This window comes from Dama dama, chromosome 19 (assembly GCF_033118175.1).
Source record: "Dama dama isolate Ldn47 chromosome 19, ASM3311817v1, whole genome shotgun sequence".
NCBI classification, from domain to species: Eukaryota; Metazoa; Chordata; class Mammalia; order Artiodactyla; family Cervidae; genus Dama; species Dama dama.
Window position 1 is genome coordinate 88,764,767 of NC_083699.1, and position 13,456 is coordinate 88,778,222.

Below are 13,456 nucleotides of genomic sequence, written 5' to 3' on the forward strand. Positions count from 1 at the left end.
ATTAGAACCAGACTCTCGTCCTGTACCCAATGACTTGTCCCAAATGATCACCATTATATCATGACTGGTCTGGCCATTGGCCACTTCCTTCCTTCAATTCTGTATCTGAAAGTCAGTACAGAAGGTCTGGCTGAGGACAAACAATTTTACTGAGAACCTACAAAAGTTATTAAACCTTCAGGTGTATTGAAATCACCCATAGGTCTTGTTAACAAATGCTAGGCATCATCTTAGAGTTTTTGATTCAGTGGATTTAAAGTAGAGTCAAGAATCTGCATTTCTAACAAGTTCCCAGGTGATGCTCCTGGTCTAGGGACCACACTCGGAAAACCCCTGGTTTAGGCAGGCTCGGTTCTTTTATTATTCATATCCAATCTCTCCAAACTCTGTTAATAGATAGGCACAACCACCTCCATTTCAGAAAGCTTAGAGAGCCAAGCAACTTGTTGAGAGGCACACCTTTCAAGTGGAAGGATCAGGCTTGACGCAGGGCTGCCTAACTCCTGAATCTGCCTCTCTCCACCTACCGCTGGGCCTCCTCCAGGCTGTCATTCACTTCCTGCAGTGATCTCAACATGTTCTAGGCAACATGGAAGTGACAAAGGACCCCTCCCTAACTAACTTCAAACCTTTCTTTAGTCTGCATCAAGAAAAGAAACTCAGAGAGCCACTCCAGGTATGCAGCAAAGCAATAACAATAGGAGACAACCAGGGACCCAGTGCCTCAAGGCTCCTTTCCGAAGAATAGCTCCAGGGTTGGGGAGGGCTGTGGGCTACAGGGGTCAGGAAGGGCTCTTGGAGGAGGAGGAAGGAAAGTGGATCCTAAAGGACATGAGGTTCTAGGTTCTGCACCTGCTTCACTGTGGCTTTCATCACAAGGTGACCCTGAGAGTACCTGGGGTCTCTGCTCCAGTTTAATACCTGGTCCCTAAACTGTGTCCCTGGTCCTGCCTCCTGCCTGCTGGGTGGAGTCCTGATGCTGGGGTCCCTCCAGGCCTGGTGCTCCATGCCTGTGTTTTGACCAGGTGGATTGTTTGCCATCAGAAGAACTGGACAGTGTCGGGGTCCATGCTGGAGCTCCCCTGGAGAAGTCACAGGAGGAGTGACAGGGACAAGGTCGTCACAGGGGCTGCTTTAGAGGAAGTGTGACTGATGCTGTGTCTTCCAGAAGTCACTATGGTTGAATTTCTGGGAAGTGGCTTGTCTTAGGAGAATATTGGCAGTGATAACATGTGGGAGAACCACTAGCCTGGCCAGTACAGGGAACAGCCACTAACAGAATTCCCCATGAGCCCGCAAAGGTGGTTGCTAGGCTAGGGTGCATGCACAGTCCCAGAAGTGGGGCTGGTCAGCTCCTAGCCACTTCTGCTGCCTGGAAACCCAGCGCTAACCCTGCTCACACTTGGCAGTGCCCCTCAGATAGCATATATTCTGTGCACAAGTAATGGGGCCTCACCCACATCCCCTGAGGATGAAGAGTGGTCTCTATACTCCATCCGGCTTCACTGACACAAAGGACCTTCTCTTGACTCGTTGATGTGAGTTCTGTTGCTCCAAGAGCCATGTTTCCTCCAAGAAGGTAGTTCTTGTCCTGAAGAGTTTCCAACCTTGTCTCCCTTAATGGAGAAACCAAAAGGCAGAAGAGTTGGTTCATGGAGGGCAGAACAAGACAGGGCTTGTGTTCTAAAGCCCACTTGATGGCCTTGAGGTTCTGGACACCTCACTTCCTTCTTCTCAGACTCGTTTGCCTCATTTGCCTGATGAATAGAATCATTTGTGACTTGTCTAAGGAGGTGGATAGGTTCAAGAGTCCACATCCTTCAGTAAATCTTGGCATCCAGGTGTGTAATTGCAAAATCCCAATTTGGCTCCTATTACTTCCTGTGTGAGAACAGAGTTCATGGTTTCGTTGATGATGTCATCAGGACAGTGGAAGTAGTTGTTGAGAACAAGGGACACCTAAGAGCATGAAGGCTGCTTGCATGAAGGACCCCCAGCCTAGGGTGAGGCACTTGAGGACCACACTACTATCCAGGCCGCCCAGTCTGGGGGCCCCCTCAGCCTGAAGTGTCTGCTCCAGGGGTTTGAGGGAGCTGGATGACCATGACAGAAGCCAAGGAGTTGTCCTGAGCATAGCCCCCAGCTAAACCCACACCAGATGCCAGAGACCCCTAGGTTCCATCTCCATGAATTACAGAAAGTGTTGAGAGTGACCAAGTGATACACTTGGATTTCTGTGATACTTTTTCTTCTTATTTTCAAACTCCTTTCATGTGCTAAGAATTGCCATCATCCTGTCTTTGTCTCCGGATATTCCTGCTCAAGTAATGACCACTCTAATGCTGTCAGGCCCTTGTGTGACCTGGAGAGAAGTCCTGAGAGGCAGGGAGTAGCATTCTGGTTTCGCCTGTTGTGATCTCAGGTAATAAGTACCTTACCTCTTTGGGCCTCAGTTTCCCCAACTGTAATATGGGAATAACACCTGCCCCACTCACTTCATGGGAAGTCAAAGGTGATGATGCCTTTGAAAGGGAACTGGAATCTTGCAGGCAACTTTAAACTCTACAAATGAAAGGAGCAGCCGATCAACCTGGACTTGAATGAACTTCCACTTTTTGCTAGTGTTAATCGCTCAGTCGTGTCCAATTATTTGCGACCCTATGGACTATAGCCCGCCAGGCTCCTCCTTCCATGGAATTCTCCAGGAAAGAATACTGGAGTGACTAGTCATTCTCTTCTCCAAGGCATCTTCCTGATCCCGGGTTCCTACCTGGGTCTTCTGCATTTCAGGCAGATTCTTTACCATCTGAGCCACCAGGGAAGCTCTCACTTTTTGCTAATATTATGACAAATGTGCACCCAGAGTCCCATTTTCTCATCAGTCTGATAAAGATAATAATTCCCTCATCACAACAGGACTGTTAGGCCACTATGGATTAAGATAATGTGTATAGGCTCTAACAAGTGCCTGGCATATAAGTTACAAACCCAAAACAGCAGCAGCTGTTATAATGATTGTCATCATTAGACTGATTATAATCTTTGTAGATAGGAATTCATATATTTTTGCCAGGTAGACCCAATTCTTTCATGGAATTCCCTCCCCTCCTCTTTCACTATAATGGTTCTTAGTTGTGGTTCTGGAGAAGACTCTTGAGAGTCCCTTGGGCAGCAAGGAGATCAAACCAGTCAATTTTAAAGGAAATCAATCCTGAATATTCACTGGAAGGACTGATGTTGAAGCTCCAGTTCTTTGGCCACTTGATGCTAAGCACCAACTCGTTGGAAAAGACCCTGATGCTGGGGAAGATTGAGGGTAGGAGGAGAAGTGGATGACAGAGGATGAGATGATTGGATGACATCATCTACCCAATGGACATGAGTTTGAACAAACTCTGGGAGACAATGAAGGACAGGGAAGCCTGGCATGCTGCAGTCCATGGGGTCACAAAGAGTCAGACACGACTGAGCAATAACAACAAAGTACATCTGTTTAAACCTAGAATCAGCCTTGTTAAACCTTCCTGAGCCCTGGATGAAGAGCATCTTCTAGAGGTCCATAGCTCACTCTCTCTGAATTTTACCCCATTCTGTTGCTTAGGGGAAGATGTTTCTATATGCTGGCTGAGCCCATCACCCCATGAGGCAGGACAGGCTCTGGTCAGAAAGCTTAATGATTTGTGTAGGAATTTAGGATGCTCTAATAGCAAACTTCCAATTGCTTCTTTACCTGAGATCTTTGAGGGAAATGAGCAGAAAGACTTGTTAGGATTCCAGCTCTCCTAACCCGTGAAGGCACGTGGAGAGCGCTGAGCTCATTAGCATGCCTGCTGTCTCCCTCCCAGAGTGCCTTTGTGCTGCCTGTCAGCTTCTGCTTGGTAGATACTAAACACTGTGAAGGCAAATGATATCATGACTGACAACTTAATAGATGTCTTTTTGAGCTGGACGTGCTCCCCAGTGCTCTAGCCAGATAAAATTAACAGAAGCCTTCAAGACCATTCTTTTGAGGCTGAGACTTGGGAGAGAGTCTTGCTAGCAAGAGCCTTCTCGTTCACGTGAAAGGCAAAGAACTCAATCTGATTGGAGATTAGGGGCTTGGATGCTTGTCAACAGGGCTGCTAGCTGAGTTGCAGGAGAATCGACATTTTCCCAGGTCTTTCTAACAACAGGTAAAAATTATGAGAGTTGGAGAGAAATATGACCCCTGTTAATGTGAGCAGGCCCCCCAAATGAAGGTTGATGTTAAAAGTCTTCCCCTTAGGAGATGGTTCACTTATTCTGATTACATTGAACGTACTTAAATGTCTTTTCTTTCTTTTTTTTTTTTTAAAGATTATTTTCAGAGTCCATAAAACCAAAAATCCCAAAGTAGTACAGTTCAGATTTACCAGATTAGCTCAGTGTTATTTGTTCTTGAAGATAGTGATGCTGGGCTCTTTCTTTCTTTTAACTTTATTGGAGCGTATCTTTTTTAAAGCTTTATTGGTTTGGAAATATGCACACATCCATGATACCAGCATCACAGCCAAGGTACTGAATATATCTATCATCTCCAAAAACTTCCTTATGTTCTTTTGTGGGTTTTTTTTTTTTTTTTAAAGAACATTTAAATCAATATCTATCATATAAGCATGTTTTAAAATGCACAATACTGTACTGTTAACTATTGGTACTATGTTGCACAGCCAAACTCTAGTTCTAGAGATTAGTCATCTCACATAGTAGAAACTTTCTACCCGTTGAAAAACAAATCCCCCTCCCTACTCCCTGCAGCCCCTGGCAACCACCATTCTATTTTCTCTTTCCATGTGTTTGACTAATCTAGACACTTCGTGTAAGTAATAATCATGCAGTATTTGTCCTTCTGTAACTGGCTTATTTCACTTAGCATAATGTCCTCTAGGTTCATTCATGGTGTCACAATTAGCAAGATTGCCTTCCTTTTAAAGGCTGCATCATAAGGGATAAAGAAGATGCACTAGGCTCCTCTTTTACATCCCCAGCTCCATGCTAGCTTGCATCATGCTAAACCATTTTTATTCACCCAATAGGCTGTACATTCACCTTCTCTGGGTCTTTACTTGTGACCTTTTTTTTTTGGCCTGAAATAGCTTTCCGTTCTGTGGGGACTTGATAACTCCTTGTCATCTTTGAAGAGTCATTTCAACTCATTTGTCCCATGAATAAGGTTCGCAACTCCAGTTTTCCCCCAAGAAAAATATTTTCTGCCCTTGTACCCTTGCTGCTCCATGTTTACTCCTTGGCAGCTTTGCCATCTCAGAAGAGTTGCATTATGGCATTGTTCCTCACACTGTGCTTTCTTTTAGATCAGAGAGCAGATCTTTACTAAACCTCTTAATCCAGTCTTCAGTGGAGCATCCGACACATGATGTCAGCTCAGTAAATGTTTATTCAAAACTCTAGACCTTTAGAAGCATGGGTAAGTTGGAAGAGTTTAGGCTCTGACATGAGACAGCCTTGATTTTGAAGCTGTACAACTCAGCTTGGGACCTTTAATCAACTATCTTCTAATTAAGATCACACACCTGGTCTCAGGACTTAATGAGACTCAGGTTTTTATGTCTTATGGCAGAAAGAACTCAGTGAGAAATGAATTAGTTAGAGAGATACACATTCCATAGACAGAATGTAGTCAGTTTCAAAGGTGAGAGTGGCCGTACGGTGTGAGGTCATCTCAGAGGGTGAAAGCAGCTCCGAGAGAAACACATCCATAGGCAGAGTGTGGGCCTTCTCAGAAGGTGAGAGGCTCCGAAATCTGGCATGGTTAGTTTTTGTGGGCTGGGTAATTCATAGGCTAATGAATGGGAAGAATATTCCAACTATTTCTGGGAAGGGGCGAAGATTTCCAGGAGTTGGGCCTCTGCTCACATTTGACTGTTTATGGTCAGCCTTGGGACTGTCATGGCACTGGTGGATGTGTCATTTAGCATATGCTAATGCATTACAATGAGCGCATAATGAGGCTCAAGGTCTAGTGGAACTTGAATCTTACGCCATCTTGGACCTAGTTGATTCTAACCAGCTTATGTCATATCCTCAAGGGCTATGTTATTCTTTTACAGCTTGTGCCCTGCCCTCTTCTCCCTTGTTTCAATTTCACCTTCCTTCCTGGCCCATAAGAGTGGGGCAGGGGGCACAGGGAAAGACAGCATTTCTGAGCCTAATACCCCTTGATCCATAGAAGGGAGAAAATGATTGCTAAAGGTGTGGGGTTTCTAGGAGAAATGAATGGCATGGGCCAGATGCTCTGCACAGCACATACAGGCTGTGTAAAACATTTGCGGGAAGGATCATAGCTTCTCAAGGCAGTTCTCAGAAAGAAGCTCTCCAAATGGTCCAGCAAGGCTGAATCTCTGGAATAAGTACATAGGCTCTCAAGGGACTACTTAGAAGAAATCTCTCTGAATGGTCTGAGCAGATGCTAGTGTGTGGTGGGAAATACAGCTTTCCTTTCCACTATCTGAGGCTTATGATCAAACAGCCTGCCCAGGGCTGCCCCAGCCCCCTATCCAAGAGCCCCAGTGGCAAATTCTAACACATTTCCAACTTCATCTGCATGCTCTGTTCAGTCTTCTGCAGTTAAACAAGTTCCAGGCAAGATTCCAGTGCCTCTTCCAAGCACAGGAGGGTTTCTTGGGTTCAAAGAATATCATTTCTGGAGCTGGCAGGATGATCTTTCTGACACATCTCGCCCATGTGGGACAGATGGCATTACAGAACATTTTATCTGATGAAAACCACTGCCCATGAGTGAGATGGTACAGCTTTCACAATGGCTTGCCATTTCAAAACACTTTCCCACAAGAAGCCTGCTTTGTTTCTGGGAACTGGTTAGAGGAACTTGGACGTATGGTGCCAAAATGCTTGGAGCCACAGGACAGACTCCGGGAAGTCCTTTCCCCAGGAACCCCCCGGAGCCCAAGTGTCACTCCCTGGTGAGGATAATTCCCTGTGGCCCCTGCTGGCTCAGAAAGCCTGTTGAAAAGTATAAAACTATATACCATGGGGCACAGACTCCATTACAGAAAAGAAAATAAACAAAACTGGAGATTTGTAAGTTATCAACTAAAGAAAGAAAGTGAAAGAAAGTGAAGATGCTCAGTCGTGTCCGACTCTTCACGACCCCATGGACTGTAGCCCACCAGGCTCCTCCATCCATGGAATTTTCCAGGCAAGAGTACTGGAGTGGGTTGCCATTTCCTTCTCCAGGGGATCTTCCCCACACATCTGAGTCCCTCTAATCAGTTCCCAGAAATAAAGCAGGCTTCTTGTGGGAAAGTGTTTTGAAATGGCAGGCCATCGTGTAGGGAAGATCCCCTGGAGAAGGAAATGGCAACCCACTCCAGTACTCTTGCCTGGAAAATTCCATGGAGGAGGAGCCTGGTGGGCTACAGTCCATGGGGTCGCAAAGAGTCGGACACGACTGAGCGACTTCAATTTCTTTCACTTTCTTTCTTTAGTTGATAACTTAAAATAACTGGGATGACCAAAAGTTGCTGAACACACAATAAGGGAAGAGGAATTTAACTGTGGTTAAATGCAGTGTGTGACGCAGGTTGGTTTTATTAGGAAAGGGGTATTATAGAAATATCAAAAACTCAGCAGAGCATTGTCAGGATGGTGCTGAAAAGCCGAAGGGTGAGATCACTCAGACAGAGAGAGTGAGTCGCAGCTCTGGGAAAGTGAAATGTAAGGGTTTTGCCAAGCAGGCAGTGCTGTGAAGACAAATGGGCCAGCATTTCTCCTCAAAAGCTCCTTGAGGTTTTGCTAAATAAAGCAGGTGGGTGATTCAGAGGAAGTTCAACTGGGGGAAATGAAAATTCAAAAGAAATTGTGTTGCACCTACAAAGTGGCAGCAGTAATCTGGTAAACATTTTACTGGCAACACACAGAAGAAAAGTTATTAATCCAAAAGAGTGATGGTGCTGAGAGTAAAAGAGTTTCTGTGTGCTGGGAAGAACAGCGAGAGAGACACTGCTGGTTAGCTGGGCTGTTTATGTCAGTCTTCAATCTGAGGCTTTAGCCACAGTGACATCCTTTTTGGCCATTTTCTCCATCCCTTCAGCAATAGGATCACCTGGGGATGCAGAACAAGTCCTCAGGCACCTGTGCATTTATTCATCAGCATTTCCCTTGAACCTACTATGTGCCAAACTCTGTTTCCAGTGCTGGAGGTGCAGAGACAAACACCTGGCACTGTGAAAGGAACTTGTTGATTGTCAATCTGCTGAGGGAATTAATGATTGAATGAGTGAATGGATGGAAGAGTGAGAGTGTCTGATACCCCCCCATCCTAGCAGAGGCCAGGGTCTAATAGACAGGAACAAGGAAGTTCAGCTAAACTGTTTCCAGGTAACTCAGGTAGGAGTCTGTGCGGGACCCAGTGAGTGCCCTGGGGTGGGGGCTGCTCACCTTGGGAAGTCAGCGAGTGTGTCCCTGAGAAGGATGGAAGGCATCCTGAGGTACCACCTTCCAAAACGACCCTCCTGTCCCCAGGCCCCCCTTCAGTGAGCGTCCAGGAATGGTTCAGCTTCTCCGCTGGACTGTTGGCCTGACTGCTTTCATGGTTTACCCCTTTCTCACTCATTCAGTCTATTTCTGGCCACTCCCGAGTAACTGACCCCTGGTGTCTGCCCATGGGGTTGACCCACACTTCCCATGAATGTGACAGAGTCCCCAGCAAGATGACAGGGGGTAATGTGCTCACTTTACAATCATCCTCTGTCTACTTCCCTGGTGGTCCAGTGACTAAGACTCTCCACTCCCAATGCACGGGACATAGATTCAGTCCCCGGTCAGGGAACTAGATCCCATGTGCCACAGCTATGAGTTTGAATGCTGCAATTAACAATCCTGTGTGCCACAACTAAGACCTGGTACAACCAAATAAATAAATAGATACAAGTAAATACTTTTTAAAAATCATCCTGTGTTCGGGGACAGTGAATGTATGTAGCTCATTCTAGAATCACCTAGAACTCACAAAGGGGATCACAGCAGAAACAAACATATGAGTGATAAAGGACAGGATTAAAGAACAGTGGAGGGTCCATCACGCTGCTTGTGTCCACTGCATGAGCAGTGGCTCCTTACCACCCACTTCGGTCCTCTGAGAATTGCCAGGCTGCCTGGAACACTGTGAAGACCACATAGGGTCTGCTCCTTCCAGCTGGAGGCTGAGTAGGAAGGTAAAGGCAGTGAGTATTGTCACAGGCCAGTGAGGAGCACTCAGAGAACTCTCACTTAGCTGGAGAGGTGGGGGTGGATGTCTCCTTTTGCCTAAAGCCTTTAATTGCTAACGACTTTGAATGGAATTTGTTAAAGTGATTCTTTGTGTTCAAGCCTCCTTTTGTTCAGTCATTACTCACTGTGGTTCCTCTGGATACTTGAGACAGCCCAGCCTGGCATATTCCTCACCATGGCACTTTATAAATGTTCATGCTGATTAGAACTTTTATTTTTCATAATGACCCTCTAATGTAATGATAACGCAAGTAATAGTCCATATCTAATGGCTTCCTGTCCAAGGGCTGAAGGAATTCATTTCATGTATTTAGTGCCAAAACTCCTAAAAGAAAACTGTTTAAGTTGTTGCTTTCACTTATGTGTTTTTATGAATCTGTGGATAAGAAAGGGAATGGCTTATCTGGAAAACTGGGAGAAAAAAAAAAGATGTTCAGGTCACTTCTGATGCCTTTTGGATGATCTACACACTGTTTACTTATCACAGAGTTGCTAAGAAATATTAGGATGTAGGCCAATGACTGGATGAGGAGACTCTGAGCGGAAAGTTGGGAGGTTTGCAATACTTGGGTCTATTTCAGACACAGTGGCACTCGGCCACTGGACCCTTGGTGGTCCATAAACCACAGCTGGTTGCTAGTGGGCAGGAGTTTATTGTGGGGGTGGGAATAGAGTCTTCTCCAAGTAGAGAGAGAAGAGCTCAGAAACACACTGAGCAATTCTAGAAGACCCCCCTTCTCAGGCAGTCTGACTGAGAAAAATGGAGGCTTCCCATTTCTCATCAGGCTGTCCCACACCCCAACAGCCTTTTTTTTCATCCTGAGCCCTTCACCCCTTAGGGGTGCATACTCCAGGTATTCCTCCTCCCCATCTGTATTTTCTGTGTGTAGTCCCCAAAATCTGCTCTTAGTAATATCTTGAGAGTGAATAAGTGTAGCTCAGGGGTCCTCTCTCCCAGGGTACATTCACTTTAAGTGTGCAATGAAACACTTTGGGTGCAGGAAAATGGATTGCAGACTGGGAGAGAGCTTGGTCTGAGGAAGCTTTCGTGTCACTGAAATTATCTTGCAGATAAGGAGGCATGCCTTCTACTTCACCCATGACAAAGCTTAACAGATACAATACTAGTCACCCAGCTAATTTAGTGTCAGATAAGCAACAGATGATTTTTTAGCAGAAGTGTGTCCCAAAGACTGCATGGCAAAATGATACTAAATTAATCATATGCTGTCTATTTGAAGTTCAAATTTAACTGGACATCCTGTATTTTTATTTAAGTTAGATAACCTCATCCATGAGTCCTAGGAGGTTCAATATCACAGTAATCTAAGTCTATGCCCCAACCACTTATGCCAGAGAAGCTAAAGTTGAACGGTTCTATGAAGACCTACTTGACCTTCTAGAACTAACACCAAAAACCAAGATATTCTTTTCATCGTAGGGGGTTGGAATGCAAAAGTAGGAAGTCAAGAGATACCTGGAGTAACAGGCGGGTTTAGCCTTGGAGTACAAAATGAAGTAGGGCAAAGGCTAACAGTTTTGCCAAGAGAATGCACTGGTCATAGAAAACACTGTCTTCCAAAAATACAAGAAATGGCTCTGCATATGGACATCACCAGATGGTCAATACCAAAATCAGATCAATTATATTCTTTGCAGCCAAAGGTAGAGAAGCTCTATACAATCCTCAAAAACAAGACCCGGAGCTGACTATGGCTCAGATCATGAACTCCTTATTGCAAAATTCAGACTTAAATTGAAGAAAAGTAGGGAAAACCACTAGGCCATTCAAGTATGACCTAAATCAAATCCCTTACAATTATACAGTGGAAGTGACAAATAGATTCAAGGGATTAGATCTGATAGAATGCCTGAAGAACTACGGATGAAAGTTTGTAACATTGTACAGGAGGCAGTGATCAAAACCATTCCCAAGAAAAAGAAATGCAAATAGGCAAAATGGTTGTCTGAGGAGGCCTTAAGAATAGCTGAGAAAAGAAGAGAAGTGAAAGGCAAAGGAGAAAAGGAAAGATATACTCGTCTGAATGCAGAGTTCCAAAGAATAGCAAGGAGAGATAAGAAAGCATTCCTAACTGATCAATGCAGAGAATTAGAGGAAAACAATAGAATGGGAAAGACTATAGAGCTCTTCAAGAAAATTAGAGATACTAAGGGAACATTTCATGCAAAGATGGGCTCAATAAAGGACAGAAACGGTATGGTCCTAACAGAAACAGAAGATATCAAGAAGAGGTGGCAAGAATACACAGAACTATACAAAAGATATCTTAATGACCCAGATAAAGAGAGTGCTGTGATCACTCACCAAGAACCAGACATCCTGGACTGTGAAGTCAAGTGGGCCTTAGAAAGCATCACTACAAACAAAGCTAGTGGAGGTGATGGAATTCCAGCTGAACTATTTCAAATCCTAAAAGATGATGCTGTGAAAGTGCTGCACTCAATATACCAGCAAACTTGTAAAACTCAGCAGTGGCCACAGGACTGGAAAAGGTCAGTTTTCATTCCAATCCCAAAGAAAGACAATGCCAAAAAAATCTTAAAACTACCACACAATTGCTTTCATTTCACACACTAGCAAAGTAATGCTGAAAATTCTCCAAGTGAGGCTTCAACAGTAGGTGAACTGAGAACTAGATGTTCAAGCTGGATTTAGAAAAGACAGAGGAACCAGAGATCAAGTTTCCAACATCTGTTGGATCATACAAAAAGCAAGAGAATTCCAGAAAAAAACATCTATTTCTGTTTCATTGAATATAAAGCCTTTGACTGTGTGGATTACAGCAAACTGTGGAAAATCCTTCAAAAGATGGGAATATAAGACCACCTTACCTGCCTCCTGTATTCAGGTCAAAAAGCAATAAAACCAGACATGGAACAATGGACTGCTTCCAAATTGGCAAAGGAGTACATCAAGGCTGTATATTGTCACCCTGCTTATTTAACTTATATGCAGAATACATCATGTGAAACACCAGACTGGATGAAGTACAAGCCAGAATCAAGATTGCAGGGAGAAATATCAATAACCTCAGATATGCAGATGACAGCACCCTTATGGCAGTAAGTGAAGAGGAATTAAAGAGCCTCTTGATGAAGGAGAAAGAGGAGTGAAAAAGCTGGCTTAAAACTCAGCATTCAAAAAATGAAGATCATGGCATCCGGTCCCATCACTTCATGGCAAATAGATGGGGAATTTTCTTGGACTCCAAAATCACTGCAAATGGTGACTGCAGCCATGAAATTAAAAGACTCTTGTTCCTTGGAAGAAAAGCTGTGACAAACCTAGACAGCGTATGAAAAAGCAGAGACATCCCTTTGCCAACAAAGGTCCGCATAGTCAAAGCTATGATTTTTCCAGTAGTCATGTACGGATATGAGAGTTGGACCATAAAGAAGGCTGAACATTGAAGAAGTGATGCCTTCAAACTTTGATGCTGAAGAAGACTCTTGAGAGTCCCTTGGACTATGAGGAAATCCAACCAGTCAATCCTAAAGGAAATCAGTCCTGAATATTCATTGGAAGGACTGATGCTGAAGCCGAAGTACCAATACTTTGGCCACCTGATGCGAAGAGTTGACTCATTAGAAAAGACCCTGATGCTGGGAAAGACTGAAGCAGGAGGAAAAGGGGACGATAGAGGATGAGATGGTTGGATGACATCACCGAGTCAATGCACATGTGTTTGAGCAAGCTCCAGGAGATGGCAAAGGACAGGGAAGCCTAGAGAGCTGCAGTCGATGGGGTCACAAAGAGTTGGACACAACTGAGTGACTGAACAGCAATGAGTCCTAGACTTGGTACCATCCCCTAGGGTCCTGACTGTGGCTTAGATGAGACCCCATCCTAGTAACAGGTACAGGTGAGTAGACACATCCAGCCCACTTGTGCTTGGGCTTATCTGAACATGCTGCTTCCACCTTCATCCACATGGTTATCTCAGTAAAGAGGAGGTCCTCCTGGTCTATTGTACCCCAGGCTCTGATTAGGGAGGGGCACTTGCTTGGTAGGAATGAAGACGGCAGTGAACAAGCATAAGCTGTAAAATCAGAACTGAGTTCAAATCCAACTGTAGAACTTTGGTCGTAGAATACTCTCTCCATGTCTCAATTTCTTGTCTGTAAAACGTAAATAATATCTACCGCTCAGGTTGTTGTCATGAGTTTC

General features: G+C 44.5%; 1 protein-coding gene across 1 annotated transcript in view; it reads left to right on the forward strand.

The window, feature by feature from the left end:
• CLSTN2 (calsyntenin 2) overlaps positions 1–13,456 on the forward strand; it is a 728,679-nt gene that overhangs the window by 237,888 nt on the left and 477,335 nt on the right. The gene's annotated exons all lie outside the window — the stretch shown is intronic.